Source organism: Callithrix jacchus, chromosome 16 (assembly GCF_049354715.1).
Source record: "Callithrix jacchus isolate 240 chromosome 16, calJac240_pri, whole genome shotgun sequence".
NCBI lineage: Eukaryota > Metazoa > Chordata > Mammalia > Primates > Cebidae > Callithrix > Callithrix jacchus.
In genome coordinates, this window is record NC_133517.1 from 44,525,127 (window position 1) to 44,545,639 (window position 20,513).

General features: G+C 35.6%; 1 long non-coding RNA gene across 1 annotated transcript in view; it reads right to left on the minus strand.

Annotated features, from left to right (window-relative positions):
* LOC118148474 (uncharacterized) overlaps positions 1-20,513 on the minus strand; it is a 497,078-nt gene that overhangs the window by 328,000 nt on the left and 148,565 nt on the right. The gene's annotated exons all lie outside the window — the stretch shown is intronic.

The window sequence follows — 20,513 nt, forward strand, 5'->3', positions numbered from 1 at the left end:
CTACAGTTTTTATCCCTGTTTGAACCAGACACTGTAGTCCATTACTTCCAAGTACTCTTCATCCATAACTCACATCACTTTGATTTTTTGTCCTTCTACTACACTGGATCCATAAATCACCATTAAGAGATCACTCCTTTGCTGTCTCTGCTTTTACGTACAGAAGGTTAAGCATTGAAAAACAAACAAACAAAAAAATATAAAAACCCATATATCTGTGCCAAACCAAATCTCTGTCCAACATCAGTCAACAATCTTTGTATTTGTTTCCATCTGCAAATGCTATCAGCCTCTCCCGTGCAAGATCTCCTATTCTTCAATATTTTCTTCTAATTCTCCATTCCATTCTCATACTCATGCACACCTCTATGCTCATCCTTGACAGAAAAAAAAATGCATCTTTATAAACTATAGCAAATGGAGTAACCAAGTAGCATAAATGTCTTCAACTTTGTACCTCCATCCACAAATGTATTTGTCCCTACGCATCACCTTACCTCCTACTTTTGCATCTCAGTAAAAGAAGTGCCTAGGTGGCTGTCCAAAGTAAACTTTGAAATTCAGTTAACCTCTGGACCTCTCCAGAGAACTTCATCCATTCTTTAATATTCTTATCTATGGTTTATAATCATTTCCCCTGTGTTAAAAAAATAAAACAAAAGAAACAAGAACCTTACAACATGTATACCCTGTGTATATTATCCTATCTTTATCCTTTTCTTCACTATTGCCCCCCCACTACCCCCCTTCAAAATAACCTCCTCATATTGTGTGCGTTTCTTTGTCCCTCCTTGATTCCTGGCTTCTATCCCCAAAGCTCCACTGAATCTGCACTAAATGGGGTCAGAAGGTACTGATTTTGATCACTATCAGAATATTCCCAAATATTCTGGCAATTCCTTTGTAATTATATTCCTAGACATTTTTCTCTGATTTCATGTTAAGAAGTTAAGAATTGTGGTAATATATATTTCTAACTTATATTCTCTTAATATTATACTATGAAAAGTGAACATGGTGGGTTCTTTTCTGAAAAAATCATTCAGCCTATTGAATTGGGAAAAAAATAATTTACTAAGCCAAGTGAACTGATTTGCTTTACACAGGAGCTTATATTCTGGGAAATAAAGCCTCTATTCTTCAAACATGTCCTGAAAGAAACTTATGTAAAAATCTTAATAGCAACATAATCAGACTATTACCACACAATTGCACCATAAAGAATACCAGTCATGGATATAATCATAGAAAATTGCCAGACAATTGCAACATTAAAGCGCATCAATCATAGATACAATCACACAAATGACTACAATCAGTAGTAAAACTTAAAGCAATTACAACTTTTTAAGGAATTATTATAGGGGAAAATTATTTAAATAGCAATACTGTGGTTTTTAACTTTTAAATAAATTCAAAAGAATGCCTCTGGTATCTGAGGGCTTCACCAGTAGAAAGGTACTTCTATGATAACCTCCAATTTCTTTCAAATCTTCTGACCACTTAACTTTAATGTGTCTGAATGTCAAATCTCAAATTTAAAGAAAAGTCAGTTCAAAAATATAAGAAATAATGTACATTGGTGTTAGAAAATCGTAACATTATCCTATAAAAAAATGGTTTCTGAATACTACAAAGAGATAGCTTCAAAATTGCAAGCCATCTGCATAATCAGCTTTATAAAAAAGACTGTTACAAATAGATATGAGAGATTAATAACTGCATGGAAAGCAAAATATGAGTTAACAGAAAAATTAAATGATCACAAACTTACAGAGAAAAAATATGCAAATAGCCCTAACTACTCACATTTGAAATATCTCACTTGTACTTTTTTCTGGTTTATTGTTTGTTTGTTGTATGCCTTTTGTTTTCATTCCTTTGACAGAGGTCAATGAACCTAAATGTGTTTAATTCAAGTCTCCCTACATTTAAATAAATTGAAAAATTTTTTTCAACTAAATTATCCAATGCAAAATTGCCACAGGCACTTTCTGAGCTAGATAGTCTCTTGGTGTTAGAGCCCATTGTCTTCCTGAAATTCCCAAACCCACTTCCATTCTTTCACTAGGCCAGCAATGAAATAAATGAATTCATTTTAATTCATCAAGCTATCTACCAAAGTATTCAAAATACCCTACAGGTGAAGTAACTTACCCTAAAAATATCTGAGTTCTTTACCAGAGGAAAGTAGAGCCATATGTAAATATTACAGGGTAGTAAAAGCATTAAAAAAAACTGTTACATGTTACAAGTTGAAGACCACTGAGATAGAGCTCACCAGGAAACATAAGTGACCAGAAAGAACCATGGCAAGTTGTCAAATATAGACACAGATTAAGTCAAGACATATGATGCTATCAATCCTGCATCAAGCTATAAGCTAAACGTGTATTCTCTCCTGTTTCTCATGTTTCCTGCTCCAATTTATAAAGCATGAAGAAATTCTGTGGAACAATTCCATCTTTAATTAAACAAAAGAAAGATGACAGGTAAATATAAGGAGTGATCCTGAAGTGGAACTTGGACTGGGGGTAAATGGTTGCTAGAAGAAATATTATTAGTATAATTAAAGAAATTTAAACATGGACTACATGTTAGGTAACATGTTGGCCCTTATCCATGGGGAATACGTTCCAACACCCCCAGTAGATGCCTGAAACTTCAGATCGTACTGAACATTATCTATACTATTATGTTTTTTCAATCAGATAACTGAGATGGCTATTAGATTCCTAACAGGCAGGTAGTGTGTAAAGTAAAGATACTCTGGACTAAGAAATTATCCATATCCCAGAGTGAGATGGCTTAATATTTTATCACAGTACTAAAAACAGCATTTAAATTAAATCATATGAATTGTTTATGTCTAGAAGTGTTCGTTTACTACTTTTGGATTGCAATTGACTATGGGTAACTAAAACCACAAAAAGTAAAACCATGTCTAAGGGAAGTCTATTGTAGTATATCAATGTTAAGTTTCCTGATTTCTATAATTATACTGTAGTATAAAGTATTTAGTGTATACCATGTAGTACATACGTTTTTTGCACTAGTGTCCCTACATTAAGTTTGAAATTATATCAAAATAAAAGATGGCTGGACAAAACAATTCTTAACAAATTTTTAAAATCAGAATTATATCAGGTATCTTTTCAGACTGACATGGAATAAAAATAGAAATCCATTTTAAAAGGAACACTGAAAACTGTAAAAATAAATGGAAAATTAACATGTTTCAGAACAACCATTGAGTCAATTAATAATCTTTAAAACTCTCAGGTTTCTTCCTCCAACTCTCATTCCCCCAATTCTTCTGCTTTCCTGCCTCTGTAATCTATACTTTCTCAACTTCCTTTCCACTCTTCTGAACTCAACATTTGCCTTGATTCCCCTGTTTCCTCTAACCCTGTTCACCCTTTTAAGCTCCATCTAAAGAATAAGGGCACTCTCTTAAACACTCCCTATTTACCTTGGAAAGAAATCAACCTTAAGGAATATAGCTAAAGAGTTGCCCAAGTTAACAATGTTCAAATCTCATTTAGTTAGATTTGGGCTAACCAATTATCCTAAACAGCTTCTAAGACCAATAATGGAAAGGCAAAGAAAATAATGAACCCACAGCTTCAACAACATTCTACCCCTCATAATAAAATGTGGCAGTCTAATGTCACACAATAAACATTAGAGTGGGACACTCCTGCAAAATTTTAACAATTACTTTTAATAATTTATTAATAATTAATTAATCTTTATTAACAGACTACAGAGAATAACTGCTAAATACACTATTAATGTATTCTTGATTTTTAAACATCTACTAAGAATTCTATTGGGACAATTGAGGAATTTAAATATGAACTATATGGTAAAAATTATGTTTTCAAAGTTGCATTTCCTGAGTGTGATAATTTTATTATACTAACATGATAGTATGCTAGTTTTTTGAAGGTACACGCTAAAGTATTTGAGAAAGTCAAAGCAAATATGAAAAATTTGTTACCCTTTGGTGAACACATTAATTATACAACACATATAGATTTAATTTTTTTAATAACAATTAGAAAAAAATTCAGAAAACTAGTAATAGAATTTTACTTTAACAGTTTAGGTTTTAAAGTTCTTTAGAAATGAGACTATTTCCAACATTTAGGTTTTTTTCTGGTTTTAGTCTCTAGCTTTTAAATTTTATTCCTATATTAATTGGTAAGTTTAAACATATTTCCGGTTTTGCAAAAGTGATTTTAAAATGTTGGCATCTCAACTCAAAAATGATTTTTAAGTAATCCTTGGAAAAGCCCCATAACTATTTTTGAGTTCTTTGAAAACATTCATGTTAGAAATATTGAGATTTTGTTACCTCCCTAACAATTGAACCAAAATACTTCTAGCTTACCATATGTTAAAACATTTATGAGAAATAGTCTTTGACAAAAATGTAAAAATAGCACTTTTAAGCATCAGCAAACCTCTGTCTTTTGCTTACCTTACATGACTCACTTAATTGATATATTGCTCATGCCCCTGTTTCCTGCTGATTAGAAGTTGCTATTAGCACGATTCACATGAGAAAATCACAAGTATTTCAGAGAAACCTACAGAGAAACGTTTTTCCAACTTTGCAGAACATTGCCAAAAATATCTATCTGAACCACAGGCACCTGGAATGGATATCGGAGCACATCGTAAAGTTTCAAATGAAATAAAAATCTTTTTTTAAGTTTATTATGATAAACCGCACACTTGTGAGGTGGTGCATTGAGGTGTCCAGCTACCAAGACCATCTAAGCAAAAAGAATACCCAGTTCAATTTGTGAATCTTTGTGCTAAGAGAGTTTATATAAAAATAGAGAACTTGACTTCTGTTCTACAAAGGCTGTGATTGAGGCAATATGAGGACAAAAAGTTTTGGAGATTTTTTATAATCAAGGAAAGGATTCATAGCCATTGCTTGGCACAAATGAAATCTGACCTAAGATACTGTAGAAACCCAGCTAAAAAGAGAGACAACCAATAGAAATAATCAGAGTCAACATTTAAAAGTACAATGTAAGAGACATAAGAAGTACAGAGGACTCAAAAAGCCAACTTGAATAAATGAGTCTATTTCGTCTGAGTACTTCAGAATTAAAACATTTTAAAGACCTATTTAGATAAACCTAATTAATTCAGTAGATGATTGTATATAGTTTGCCAAAGTGTCAAGCGAATTGAGTTTTGTCTCACGTCTGTGTACTTCCTTACTCCTATTCTCCCTGCTATGAAACATATGAAACATTGCTCTTCTAACTGGCTTCTATTCTTTCCTTAATACTCATATCATCACTCTGATCTGAGAAATCTTGTGCCCATACAAATGATCTTAAATCACAGAGTGCATTCTTTTTTCTCTGTGTTGTGGAATTATCCACTTATCTGTTTGGCACAACCCTTGTCTGTTCCTAACACATCATTATCCTTTTTTTGCTCATGTTTCTTTTGTATGGATCTCAGAATAGTGCTGACTTATGTAACTGATGCCTAACAAATGTTTTAATGAAGTAGCTATTTAAAATATATATTTTTAAGCTGGGCATGGTGGCTAACGCCTGTAATCCCAGCACTTTGGGAGGCAGAGGCAGGGGATCACGAGCTCAAGAGATCGAGACCATCCTAGCCAACATGGTGAAACCCCGTCTCTACTAAAAATACAAAAATTAGCCGGGTGTGGTGGCACACACCTGTAATCCCAGCTACTCAGGAGGCGAGGCAAAGAATCGCTTGAACACAGGAGGTGGATGTTGCAGTGAGCCGAGATGGCACCACTGCACTCCAGCCTGGCAACAGAGCAAGACTCCATCTCAAAAACAACAAAAAATATATATATATTTATATATATAAACATATGTTATATAAATATATATATGTTTATGTATTTATATATATAAACATGTTATATAAATATATATGTTTATATATTTATATATAAACATGTTATATAAATATGTTTATTTATATATATAAACATTTATATAAATATGTATATGTTTATATATATATCTTCTGTATATATATATACTCCGTCTCAAAAATATATATATTAAATACATATATACATATATATATGTTTATATATATATGGGGTTTTTAAATTTTTACTCTGTACTCTGGCACAAATATTTAAGAAGAAACAGGGGAAAGGGAAGTAATTAGGACTAAAAGTTAACACAATTAACAAAGGCCCAAATTGCAACACAGTCCTTTAACTCCATCCTATTATTTTCAGAGTTTTTTCTGACTGTCCTTTAGAATGAGCCTCTCCTTAGAAGTTTACTTGTATCTCATGTAAATAGGCTCTGCAGGTTCTCCCATCATAATCACACACAGGCGACTTTGTGTGACTATTACTTAGATTCAACTACTACTACTACCGGATAACATTATTAAATATTGAATATTATTAACTTCACATTTCATAAAGTACTATTATTATAAGATTGGCTTTTATACTTCTTTTGTGATTAAAAAAATTCTGGAAAATAGATTTCAAAATTTTAGTGAAAATTTTCAAAAACTAGCAAAAATAGTATTTTAAAACCTTCAAATGGGCATTGAGTCATTCAACAAAATGAATAATGAAGATAACTTTTTGTTTGGTATTGTGTTAGACTTTGGTAGGTTTTTAGAGTGGAATCATATTTTAACCAATGAAATGACTTGGAAAGGTGAAGCCATGTATTGACTAGCAAATGGTGTATCCTAGGGAAAGGCATAATATATAGAAAACACATACTGAAGTAGGAAGTAGATAACATTCCCTTGCCAAGGGCCTTCTTTGGCCTTATTGAGTTTTTGGAAACCAATTTTTCATGTGTAACTGTGATTTCCACTCTGTTAACATGGATGTTGCCTCCAATCCAGCCAGAAAGGTTTGGGTTAAACCTATTTTTTGTCTTTCTTGTAGTAGATGAAACTTCAGCAGAAATTTTTATGGTGTATGGAAAATGATAACAGCCACTTCTGCACTCAAAACAAGACATAAATGTAATATACAATCATCTACAGGAATTCTTTTCAAACTAAATACAAATCCTTTCTGTGAGTGAAATATCCATGCATTCCAGATTCCAGTTGGGTATTCAAGACCTGTTGGTTCAGCACTTCCAAACCCCAAAATTCTAGATCTCACGAAAACTGGGTCTTATGCCTTGGATTTATAGAAATTTCTGTGACAATATTTTTATGAAATTTTGTATCTTCTCAATGTCTCTTTCCAAATGAACTGCTTCTAATCATAATTTCAAACATTTTTTCTGTGCTCTTAACAATATAAGAAGGACTAATGCCTTAACAAATTCTATTTACTACACAGGGGAAAACTAAAGGAGAGTCTTACACTACAGAAACACCACAATCTCCCATGGAAGCAAAGCCATGGCCGCTGAGTCTTAAAATCTCCGGTGAAAGCAAAGGCATGACCGCTGGGTCTTTCCATGACAGAAAGGTTGTACTGACCCTCTTTCACACAATCTTAGCTTCTCTTCTGCTCCTCTCTCTTTTCTTTTCATCTTTCACCCATCCTTAGCCGACTGTTCTATAGCACGAAAATATTTTGCTCTTTATTATACAGAATAATTAAGCATTCTTTTCTCTTAGCTGCTAAGTGTCCCTAAACATCTGTTAAAACGCTCCTACAATTAGCAGTTCTATTGTACTTCAAAAAAGTAGCTGTGTTTAAAAACAGAAACATCACCCCATCTCCTATTACTTAAGAAAGTTCAATGTATAAACAGAGCAGAAGTCATTTTAGTTCAACTGGGAGTGAGCACTGAGACTCTGCCCTTTCTTCTCCAGCCCCTCCCCTCCCAGTGGTAAAATAAATTTCACAGAACTTCATGGAGCACTCATTAATAGCTTCCTGAAAAGTTGTTCTTCTATCACCAGGGCATTACTTTGGCAAATCTGAAAGCCACCATTACATGACAATGATACCATCTAGGATAATGAGTTTAGGCATTGTTTATTAAAAATTGATTAAAATTTATAGCCCACCCAATCACATTGACTTACCAAAAACAAAAACCTGTAGCTCTTTACTGACACATATTGTGAATTAGATTAAGTCTCCGATTTGAAACAAGAAGAAAAATCAAAATTTAGAGAAGGTTAAAAATGTCTTTCTTTACGCATATATTGAATGCTTATAAATTTAAAGATGTATTTCTTTATGCATATATTGAATGCTTATAAATTCTTATTAAATATATTTTAAAGTTAAAATTATGGTATATCTTGTATGATTTCTGGGAATCTGATCTCAATAGTGCAATGTATTTCTGGTTTTTTGTTTGTTTCTTTGCTTATTCATAGATTCTGAAACTTTTTCTTCTTATAATAAACTTGGAAGTTTAAAACTTTATGATAGTCATCTCTACCCTAATGGGTAAAAATTAATATTAGCTGAATACTTATAATGTGCATGCAAATTATCTCCATTTTGAAGACAAGGAGAAAAAAAGAAGCCTAGAAAGAGTATGTAACTTGGTGTAAACCATAATCCTAGAAAGTTTCAGAGCTGGGATTTGAATCCAGTTTAAGGTCCAGGCACATAATCATGACATAATTATGAGATTTGCACTGCTAGAAACTTTCACTCTAGTTTCTACAGATGTGAAATTTTGTTTTGTCTCTTCCATGACTTAATAGAAGAAATAAAATTCTTTAAATATTTAGAAATTATTTGATTCAATCAACCTTCAAGCACCCAGAGTCTGCAGAATCTGTAATTACAGTGGTGGATAGTAAAGCAAACTAATACTGTGGGCTTTTTTATCTTATACAGATAATCACTTTTAATTTTATATTTACATTAACCTAGTGAAATAAGTATTATCCTCATTTTAGCAATAAGAAAACTAAGTCTAATTCAAAATCACAAAGCTGTAAAATTGGAGGATAGGATTATGACATTTATTACACAGTGCATACAAATATCAGAACATTAAATAATATATCTTAAATATATAAAATTTTATTTATCCATTATATATCAACAAAAATGTTTTAAAAATATAAGCAGCAAGTGTGGACCTCTCTCAAATCTGTACTTTGCTCCAGTAGTCTACACCCAAGTCTATACACAAGAAATGGATTCTATTGTCTTTGGAAAAGAGAAACTAATAATACAAATAAAGTTGCAGAAGGCCATAGAGAAGTATAATGCATATATAAGTGATGAAAAACAGTAGAGCCTAATCAGAAAAAGGTATACCATTAAAATTTGGAAGAAAATACAGGTCTTTCATAGTTTAAAAGAAAAACAAAAACATCTGTATAGGTTTACTAAGAAGAAAACAAATTTTCCTATCCCAGGAAAGATGCCAACAATGAAAATGCAGTGTGTGGGAAGCAGGCATATATGATTCTAATAAAAGAAAAAATTAAGTTTTAATGATTAGTTTGAGGAAGGAGACCAAGGGATAGATAGAGCTGAAAATGAAATGCAGTTAATACTCAAGATACCATTGGTTGAACTTGTTCTGTATTAAATTTTCAATTATCTAAAATAAATATATTCTATATTTTTATGATACTGCACAGTAGTTAAGTATGTAAGCCCAGTTACCAGGTGCTTGTTTATTTTTTTGCTTGTTTTGCCACATATTACTAAATTTTATATAAGTGTACATGTTGAGAAAGTGAACATACCTGTGTAACCAGAACCCAAATCAAAAACTAAAGCACATGAACAATTTCAGAAGCTTTTTCATGTGGCTTCTGATTCCTTAAATTCCCCAAAGGTAAGCACTGTTTTAACTGCTTCTAGCTCACTGGCCTATTTGAATTTGAAATAAGTGGAACCATGCAATATTTATTATTTCCTGTCTGTTTTTAATTTTCTCAATCTTATTTTATTGTGTTTGAGGGACATAGTCTCATTTTAGAGAGTAGCTTTTGCTCATTTATTCTAATTGCTGTTTGGTATTTTTTTTTTTAATTTTTTATTGGATTTTAGGTTTTGGGATACATGAGCAGAGCATGCAAGACAGTTGCGTAGGTACATACATGGCAGTGTGCTTTGCTTTTCTTCTCCCCTTCACCCACATTTGGCATTTCTCCCCAGGCTATCCCTCCCCACCTCCCCCTCCCACTGGCCCTCCCCTTTTCCCCCAATAGACCCCAGTGTTTAGTACTCCCCTTTCTGTGTCCATGTGTTCTCATTTTTCATCACCCAACTATGAGTGAGAATATGCGGTGTTTCATTTTCTGTTCTTGTGTCAGTTTGCTGAGGATGATGTTCTCCAGATTCATCCATGTCCCTACAAATGACTCAAACTCATCATTTCTGATTGCAGCATAATATTCCATGGTGTATATGTGCCACATTTTTCCAATCCAGTCTATTATCAATGGGCATTTGGGTTGATTCCAGGTCTTTGCTATTGTAAACAGTGCTGCAAGGAACAATCGTGTGCATGAGTCCTTATAGTAGAACGATTTATAGTCTTTTGGATATATACCCAGTAATGGGATTGCTGGGTCAAATGGAATTTCTATTTCTAAGGCCTTGAGGAATCTCCACACTGTCTTCCACAATGGTTGAACTAATTTACACTCCCACCAACAGTGTAAAAGTGTTCCTTTTTCTCCACATCCTCTCCAGCATCTGTTGTCTCCAGATTTTTTAATGATTGCCATTCTAACTGGCATGAGATGGTATCTCAATGTGGTTTTGATTTGCATTTCTCTGATGACCAGTGACGATGAGCATTTTTTCATATGATTGTTGGCCTCATATATGTCTTCTTTCATAAAGTGTCTGTTCATATCCTTTGCCCAATTTTGAATGGGCTTGTTTGTTTTTTTCCTGTAAATCTGTTTTAGTTCTTTGTAAATTCTGGATATCAGCCCTTTGTCAGATGGGTAGACTGCAAAAATTTTTTCCCATTCTGTTGGTTGCCGATCCACTCTAGTGACTGTTTCTTTTGCTGTGCAGAAGCTGTGGAGTTTCATTAGGTCCCATTTGTCTATTATGGCTTTTATTGCCAATGCTTTTGGTGTTTTGTTCATGAAGTCCTTGCCTACTCCTATGTCCTGGATAGTTTTGCCTAGATTTCCTTCTAGGGTTTTTATGGTGCCAGGTCTTATGTTTAAGTCTTTAATCCATCTGGAGTTAATTTTAGTGTAAGGTGTCAGGAAGGGGTCCAGTTTCTGCTTTCTGCACATGGCTAGCCAGTTTTCCCAACACCATTTGTTAAACAGGGAATCCTTTCCCCATTGCTTGTTTTTGTCAGGTTTATCAAAGATTGTATACTTGTATGTATGTTGTGTTGCCTCCGGTGCCTCTGTTTTGTTCCATTGGTCTATATCTCTGTTTTGGTACCAGTACCATGCTGTTTTGATTACTGTAGCTTTGTAGTATAGTTTGAAATCCGGTAGTGTGATGCCCCCCGCTGTGTTCTTTTTGCTTAGAATTGACTTGGCTATGCGGGCTCTCTTTTGGTTCCATATGAAGTTCATGGTGGTTTTTTCCAGTTCTGTGAAGAAAGTCAATGGTAGCTTGATGGGGATAGCATTGATTCTGTAAATTACTTTGGGCAGTATAGCCATTTTCACGATATTAATTCTTCCTAACCATGAACATGGAATGTTTCTCCATCTGTTTGTGTCCTCTCTGATTTCGTTGAGCAGTGGTTTGTAGTTCTCCTTGAAGAGGTCTCTTACGTTCCTTGTGAGTTGTATTCCAAGGTATTTTATTCTTTTTGTAGCAATTGCGAATGGCAGTTCCTTCATGATTTGTCTTTCCTTAAGTCTGTTATTGGTGTAGACGAATGCTTGTGATTTTTGCACATTGATTTAATATCCTGAGATTTTGCTGAAGTGGCTTATCAGTTTCAGGAGTTTTTGGGCTGAGGCGATGGGGTCTTCTAGGTATACTATCATGTCATCTGCAAATAGAGACAATTTGGCTTCCACCTTTCCTATTTGAATACCCTTTATTTCTTTTTCTTGCCTGATTGCTCTGGCTAGAACTTCCAGTACTATATTGAATAGGAGTGGTGAGAGAGGGCATCCTTGTCTAGTGCCAGATTTCAAAGGGAATGCTTCCAGTTTTTGCCCATTCAGTATGATATTTGCTGTTGGTTTGTCATAAATAGCTTTTATTGCTTTGAGATACGTTCCATCGATACTGAGTTTATTGAGGGTTTTTAGCATAAAGGGCTGTTGAATTTTGTCAAATGCCTTCTCTGCGTCAATTGAGATAATCATGTGGTTTTTGGTTTTGGTTCTGTTTATGTGGTGAATTAAGTTGATAGACTTGCGTATGTTGAACCAGCCTTGCATCCCCGGGTTGAATCCTACTTGGTCATGATGAATAAGTTTTTTGATTTGCTCTTGCATTCGGCTTGCCAATATTTTATTGAAGATTTTTACATCTATGTTCATCATGGATATTGGCCTGAAGTTTTCTTTTCTCGTTGGGTCTCTGCCGGGTTTTGGTATGAGAATGATGTTGGTCTCATAAAATGATTTGGGAAGGATTCCCTCTATTTGGATTGTTTGAAATAGTTTTAGAAGGAATGGTACCAGCTCCTCCTTGTGTGTCTGGTAGAATTCGGCTGTGAACCCATCTGGACCTGGGCTTTTTTTGTGTGGTAGGCTCTTAATTGCTGCCTTGACTTCTGCCCTTGTTATTGGTCTATTCATAGTTTCAGCTTCCTCCTGGTTTAGGCTTGGGAGGACACAGGAGTCCAGGAATTTATCCATTTCTTCCAGGTTTACTAGTTTATGTGCATAGAGTTGTTTGTAATATTCTCTGATGATGGTTTGAATTTCTGTGGAATCTGTGGTGATTTCCCCTTTATCATTTTTTATTGCATCTATTTGGTTGTTCTCTCTTTTCTTTTTAATCAATCTGGCTAGTGGTCTGTCTATTTTGTTGATCTTTTCAAAAAAACAGCTCTTGGATTTATTGATTTTTTGAAGGGTTTTTCGTGTCTCAATCTCCTTCAGCTCAGCTCTGACCTTAGTTATTTCTTGTCTCCTGCTGGGTTTTGAGTTTCTTTGATCTTGCTCCTCTAGCTCTTTCAATTTTGACGATAGGGTGTCAATTTTGGATCTCTCCATTCTCCTCATATGGGCACTTATTGCTATATACTTTCCTCTAGAGACTGCTTTAAATGTTTTCCAGAGGTTCTGGCACGTTGTGTCTTCGTTCTCATTGGTTTCGAAGAACTTCTTTATTTCTGCCTTCATTTCATTGTTTACCCAGTCAACATTCAAGAGCCAGTTGTTCAGTTTCCATGAAGCTGTGCGGTTCTGGGTTGGTTTCTGAATTCTGAGTTCTAACTTGATTGCACTATGGTCTGAGAGGCTGTTTGTTATGATTTCAGTTGTTTTGCATTTGTTGAGCAGTGCTTTACTTCCAATTATGTGGTCAATTTTAGAGTAGGTGTGATGTGGTGCTGAGAAGAATGTGTATTCTGTGGATTTGGGGTGGAGAGTTCTGTAAATGTCTATCAGGTTTGCTTGCTCCAGGTCTGAGTTCAAGCCCTGGATATCCTTGTTGATTTTCTGTCTGGTTGATCTGTCTAGTATTGACAGTGGAGTGTTAAAGTCTCCCACTATTATTGTGTGGGAGTCTAAGTCCTTTTGTAAGTCATTAAGAACTTGCCTTATGTATCTGGGTGCTCCTGCATTGGGTCCATATATGTTTAGGATCATTAGCTCTTCTTGTTGTATCGATCCTTTTACCATTATGTAATGGCCTTCTTTGTCTCTTTTGATCTTTGTTGCTTTAAAGTCTATTTTATCAGAGATGAGAATTGCAACTCCTGCTTTTTTTTGCTTTCCATTTGATTGGTAAATCTTCCTCCATCCCTTTATTTTGAGCCTTTGTGTATCCTTGCATGTGAGATGGGTTTCCTGTATACAGCACACTGATGGGTTTTGGGTTTTTATCCAATTTGCCAGTCTGTGTCTTTTGCTTGGTGCATTTAGTCCATTTACATTTAGGGTTAATATTGTTATGTGTGAATTTGATACTGCCATTTTGATGCTAAGTGGCTGTTTTGCCTGTTAGTTGTTGTAGATTCTTCATTATGTTGATGCTCTTTAGCATTTAGTGTGATTTTGGAATGGCTGGTACTGGTTGATGCTTTCTATGTGTAGTGCCTCTTTTAGGAGCTCTTGTAAAGCAGGTCTGGTGGTGACACAATCTCTGAGTACTTGCTTGTTCGCAAAGGATTTTATTTTTCCTTCACTTCTGAAGATCAGTTTGGCTGGATATGAAATTCTGGGTTGAAAGTTCTTTTCTTTAAGAATGTTGAATATTGGCCCCCACTCTCTTCTGGCTTGTAGTGTTTCTGCCAAGAGATCTGCTGTGAGTCTGATGGGCTTCCCTTTGTGGGTGACCAGACCTTTCTCTCTGGCTGCCCTTAGTATTCTCTCCTTTATTTCAACCTTGTTGAATCTGACGATTATGTGCCTTGGGGTTGCTCTTCTTGCGGAATATCTTTGTGGTGTTCTCTGTATTTCCTGCAATTGAGTGTTGGCCTGTCTTGCTAGGTGGGGGAAATTTTCCTGGATGATGTCCTGAAGCGTATTTTCCAGCTTGGATTCATTCTCTTCGTCTCCTTCTGGTACACCTATCAAACATAGGTTAGGTCTTTTCACATAGTCCCACATTTCTTGGAGACTTTGTTCATTCCTTTTTGCGCTTTTTTCTCTAATCATGGTTTCTCGTTTTATTTCATTGAGTTGGTCTTCGACTTCAGATATTCTTTCTTCTGCTTGGTCAATTCGGCTATTGAAACTTGTGCATGCTTCGTGAAGTTCTCGTATTGTGTTTTTCAGCTCCTTTAATTCATTCATATTCCTCTCTAAGTTATCCATTCTTGTTATCATTTCCTCGAATCTTTTTTCAAATCTTTTTTCAAGGTTCTTAGTTTCTTTGCATTGATTTAATACATGATCTTTTAGCTCACAAAAGTTTCTCATTATCCATCTTCTGAAGTCTAATTCCATCATTTTGTCACAGTCATTCTCTGTCCAGCTTTGTTCCCTTGCTGGTGAGGAGTTTTGGTCCTTTCTAGGAGGCGAGGTGTTCTGGTTTCGGGTGTTTTCCTCCTTTTTGCACTGGTTTCTTCCCATCTTTGTGGATTTGTCCGCTGGTCGTCTGCGTAGTTGCTGACTTTTCGATTGGGTCTCTGAGTGGACACCCAGACTGTTGATGATGAAGTATTTCTGTTGCTTAGTTTTCCTTCTACCAGTCTAGCCCCTTCGCTGTATGACTGCTGAGGTCTGCTCCAGACCCTGCTTGTCTGGGGTGCACCTCTAGCAGCTGTGGCACAGCGAGGGATGCTACCAGTTTCTTTTTCTGCTATCTTTGTCCCAGGATGATGCCTGCCTAATGTCAGTCTTTTGGATATAGAGGGGTCAGGGAGCTGCTTGAGGAGACAGTTTGTACTTTATAGGTGCTCAATTGCTGAGCTGTGAGCTCTGTTGTTCATTCAGGGATGTTAGGCTGCTATGTTTGATTCTGCTGCAACAGAGCTCATTAAAAAAACCCTTTTTTTTCTCAAATGCTTGTGTTGAGGGGTTTGGGCTTTATTTTTGGATGTCCGTTGAGGTCCTGCCCAGCTAGGACGCAGAATAGCCACTGTTTGCCTGCTGAGGCTCTGCCCTGCTGTTGTGAGGCTCGCCCTGACTCTGCTGTGTTCTCCGCCATGCCCTGTGGTGGAGTCTCTCTGTTGTAGCGGGTTGCCTCGGCAACGGCAGGCTGCGTCAGCAGTGGGCATGTATCTCAGTAGGGATGGGTTGCTTTGGCAACGGCTGGCTGCGTCAGCAATGGGCGTGTATCTCAGTTGGGGTGGGTTGTCTCGGTAATGGTGGACGCCCCTCCACCTCAGAGCGTCTCGGGCCGTCTGCACGGGGCTTGTTTGAAATCACAGTTTTGTTCGTCCTACAGGGCCACCCCTAACGCTCTGTCCCTGCAGTCCCCTGGGCTGGCCCACTGTCCAAGTCTAGCTCAGTCTCAAGTCCAACCCTCTCACATCTCCGGTTGCTGGTTCATCAGGGCACCCGGACAAGCATGCCCTGTGGGGAGTGCTGGGTAGGGCCGGCCGCCGCCACTCCGGCTGCCGGCTTCGCCCAGCGGAGGTTCTGCCTGGTGTCCCACGTCTCCTCTTCACTTGGGAATTTCCCCATTCCGTGGGCAACAAAGATCAGTCTGGGAATGCAGCTCAGACTCACCTCTCCGCGGACACAACGAGAGCTCCAATCCTGGGTTGTTCTCACAGCGCCATCTTCCTGGACCTCGCTGTTTGGTATTTTATAAGTGTTCCGCAACTTATCTATTCTCTTGTAAATGAAAACTTAGGTTGATCCTGATTTTCACTGTTATTTTGCAGCTAGCAACAGGGTCACTGGAAATAATTTTGTGCATTTATTTTAGGGATTATATGTAATCATTTCTATTAGGTATATATTGGAGAGTGTAATTACTGCTGCCTAAGTTATACATATTTTCAGCTTGTTTATATTTATGCTTTTATAGCTACCACCAACCAATTTTCCAAAGTGGTTATACTAATTTATTTTGCCACCAGCAAAATGTAAGAGTACTAGTTTCTTCACATTATTTCCAATACTTGGTATATCTGTCTTATTCATTTTATTCTGGGGATTTATATAATGGTATCTCACCATAGTTTTAATTTTGAACAAACTTACGGTTACTGAAGATGAGCACATTTAATATGCTTTTTTGATCATTTGGAGGTCCTCCATGTACGTGCTATTTTGCCATTTTTTTCCATTAGGTTTTCTGTCTTTTGTGATTGATTTATAATGTTACTTTATAGATTCTGAATATGAATTTTTTCCAGATATATGTATTGCTAATTACTTCCTCTACTATGTAGCTGGTCTTTTTACTCTCTTAATGTTAAGAAAATAAAATTCTGTTCAATAGAAATGTTTAATTTTAAGGAAGTATAATTTATCCTTTTTCAGTTTATGTTCTGTTTAATAAATCTGCCAACTCCAAGGTCATGAAGATGTTCTCCTATGTATTTCCAATAACAATATTATTATACCTTTTATATGAGCAATTAATCTGGAATTCAATTTTGTGTATGGTGTTCAGTAGGTATCAAGTATAATTTTTTATATGGATATTGATTCGGCACTCTTTCTATTGTTCTGCAATGTCACCTTAATCATAAATCAGGTTAGTATATCCCTGCAATCTGTTTTTCTTTTAATTCTCTATTCTATTGGTTTTATTGTTCTATTTTTCAAACATTATGCCAACACCGTCATTTAATCTTGCATCTCATACCATATTTCTGGGTCATCTTCACTGCTTTCTGAAGTATATTGTTTTTAAAAAGGTATTTCAGCAAGGGTTTGATCATATAAAACTTTTTTTCTCATCTGAAAATGTTAATTTTGTCTTCATTCTAAAAGATAGCTTAGGTGCCTAAATTTGCAGTTTTAGTTTTTGTTTAGTTATAGTGATAGTACAGTTACTTTGAATATCCTATCATATTCTGACTTCTTTTAATGCTACCAGTTTAATTGCTGTTTTTCTGTAAACAATGTGTTTTTCTTCTAGCAAGCTTTCTGACTTTCTCTTTCTCTTACCTTCTGTTTTACTTCAACTTTAATTTCTAGATGTGAATTTTCATTTTATTTAAAGTGTTAGTCCATTTTCACACTGCTATAAAGACATACCTGAGACTGAGTAATTTAGGAAGGAAAGAGGTTTAATTGACCCATAGTTCCATATGGCTGGGTATGCCTCACGAAGCTTACAATCAAGGCAGAAGGTGAAAAAGAAGCAAGACTCTCTCTTTTCTGCTGTCACAAGACTGAGAAACTGTCCAACACATAAAGAAGAAAGAGGAACTGTCCAACACATAGACAAAAGAGAAGCTGTCCAACACACAAAACCAACAGATCTTGTGAGAACTCACTCACAGTCACGAGAACAGCATGAGGGAAACTGCTCCCATGATCCAATCACCTCCCTCAACAGCTAGGTATTACAATTTGAGATGAGATTTAGGTGGGGACACAAAGCCAAACTATATCACTTATCCTGCTTCTGATTTGTTTCCTAAATCAGAAGAATCAAATGATGGGTCATCAACTTTCTCAGATATTATCTTGAATAGCCACTTTTACTTTCTGTCTTCATAAACTTTCTGTGAACTGAATGTTGGATTTCTTAGTCTATCTTAAATATGCCTTATGTTTTCAGTGTGTTTACCTCAATATTTCTCTTTCTGAGTAAAGCTTCAAACATACTGTTCTAATTAGCTAATCATCTTATCAGTGTATAATATTAAGAAAAACATTGTTTTAAATTTCAGATCCATTTTATTTTTTCCAACTATCTGACTTTTAGTCATAGTATCATGCTTACTTCTCATTTTTATGAATTATTTCCTTATAATTTTTATTTTAAAAATGTTTATTTAGTCCCTTTTCTCCAATATTTCTATTATGTAACATGATCAGGAGACTTGTGCTACTTTGTATCTACTGACTCTTGCTTATATGGGATTGTTTCTTTGTGTTGCCTCTTGTATTTTGGATTGAATCAGTCTTGAGTGGGGCTTTATCTTTTGTACTTTTCAATAGCATGGATTGAAAACAAATCTTAGGTAAGGTTTTTTGCTTGCTTTGAAAGTCTCCCTATGGGTATTATGAAATAAATGTGAACATTTTTATGTGAATTCCTTATCTGGATGTTGCTAGAGCAAATAAGGAGATTAAATTCAAATTTCACACCTATATTTATGAATTATCACAGTAAACAAATCTATTTATAGAACTAGCCCAAATGTCAATCTTTTAAGTCATCTCTCTCTACAGAGGTTGGGCTTTTTATAGTACACCACTTCACTGACAGGTAGCTAGGTAAGAGTTCTGGCTTTCTTAAAAAAACTAAACTAGGTCTCAGTTATATTTCACTTTTCTGTTTTTTTATGGGCCTTGGACCCAACCTCCTAGTTACCTAGACTGCCTAGCACAGACCAGCCTCAGCATCAACTTACATATTCTCTTCTCAAGTTATTATTCTTTTTTTTTTTCTTTTCGGTACTTAGGGCTATCCCTTCTGTCCTAGTAAATTCAGTCATAGTTTTACTTAAATGTTTGGGCACTTCATTTCATATGTATTACACATTATATTTTGTCTATCATTCTGTTTTCCTGGTTAGATCTTCAGGCTGGGAGTGGTGGCTCATTCATGTAATCTCAGCACTTTGGGAGGCCGAGGTGGGCAAATCACTTGAGCTCAGGAGTTCAAGACCAGCCTGAGTAATATAGGGAGACCCAGTCTCTACAAAAAATACAAAAATTAGTCGGCCATGATGGCACATGCCTATTATCTTGGCTACTTGAGAGGCTGAGGCAGGAGGATCACTTGAACCCAGGAGGTCAAGGCTGCAGTGAGCTGAGACTGTGTCTCTGCACTCCAGGCTGCACAACAAAGTAAGACCTTGAAAAAAAAACCTTTAGGCAACCTAGTTTGCAATATTGCTAAAATAGATATCTTTTCTACATCCAAATTTTACATGTTATTTATATTACTGTATGTTTTCTTCTTACAAAAAAAATTTCATTTAAAAAACAGGATATTGTATAGCTAACATTTATAGCTTAATTCTTCTTATAAGTGTTAAGATGTAAGTCTTATGATAAAGTTCAGAAAAAGTGTTGAGCCTGATTTTTATACGTAATCTTCCTCCTTGAATTTATAAAGGCCAGAAAACTCTATCTCTATATTTCCAGGTATTCCAAAGTGACCAAATAGCACATTTTATTTTATTTTTTTATTTTTTTAAATTTTTTATTGGATTATAGGTTTTGGGGTACATGAGCAGAGCATGCAAGACAGTTGCGTAGGTACACACATGGCAGTGTGCTTTGCTTTTCTTCTCCCCTTCACCCATATTTGGAAATAGCACATTTTAAAATCCATAGAGAATTGCATAGCTCATATTACTATATCACCAAAAATATGTCAATCATAAAATGGAGTCAAGTGACGAGTACTATTTTACCTACCAGCAGGGTACTGCTTTGTGCTTCCAAACAGATTTATACAGCCAAGGGCAAACGATGTATTAAATAGTATGATGAGTGTGTATAAATGTAATTCATTGAAGAAGACCAGCTGTACACATGAAGAGACAAAATCCCCAGTAGATTTCATTTTGGAGAGTGCCTTTGACCACTTACTATAACCAAATCCTGCCTGTAAAACTCATTTTATGTGGGTTACAATTATTTATTAGTATTTATTGCATAACTACAGTTCTCTGGTTACTAACAATATAAAGATGAATAACACTACAGTGCCTGGCTTTTTAATGTTTCTAGTCTCAGAGGAAGAGAAGATCCACAGACAGAAAAATGCATTTCATTACTGAATATACAATATTTGTGGATAAATCTTGACAAGCAGGGGACATTAATCAGAGGTAGGATACAAAACATGGGTTGGTTGACAGGAGAGA